Consider the following 441-nt stretch of genomic DNA (forward strand, 5'->3'; position numbering starts at 1 on the left):
GCTTCCAGCCGACTTGAACCCGCGATTCCAGTTTTTCGCCGGTGAGATAATGATCTGGCAGGAAGGCCCAGCTTGGTTATTATTCCTTTTATTAGGGACATGCGAGGATAAAATTGGATCGTCGGTAGTTGAAACTGAGATTCCTTAGAAACGTGATTTGGGTTTCATTCAAATGATTCTCCTGAGGGTAGTTTAAAACTATGTTTTCATCGTTTTTTTGATGAGAGCAGCAGTGTCTAAATCGCTAAATTTGAATTGATGACAAAACAAAAATATTTTCGCCATTATATTCAATAAATATAGGTGAATAGGTAATAACTAATATTTTGAATAACTTCACTTTTAGGGAGTATAATTCATATGCGAGCTATACGGCGAAATTATAAAAAAATAGTATTGAATACTTATAAAACTCTACTAAACCGATCATCGGGTTGTTTA

Source organism: Hetaerina americana, unplaced genomic scaffold (assembly GCF_022747635.1).
Source record: "Hetaerina americana unplaced genomic scaffold, ioHetAmer1.1.p SCAF_9, whole genome shotgun sequence".
Classification (NCBI taxonomy): Eukaryota; Metazoa; Arthropoda; class Insecta; order Odonata; family Calopterygidae; genus Hetaerina; species Hetaerina americana.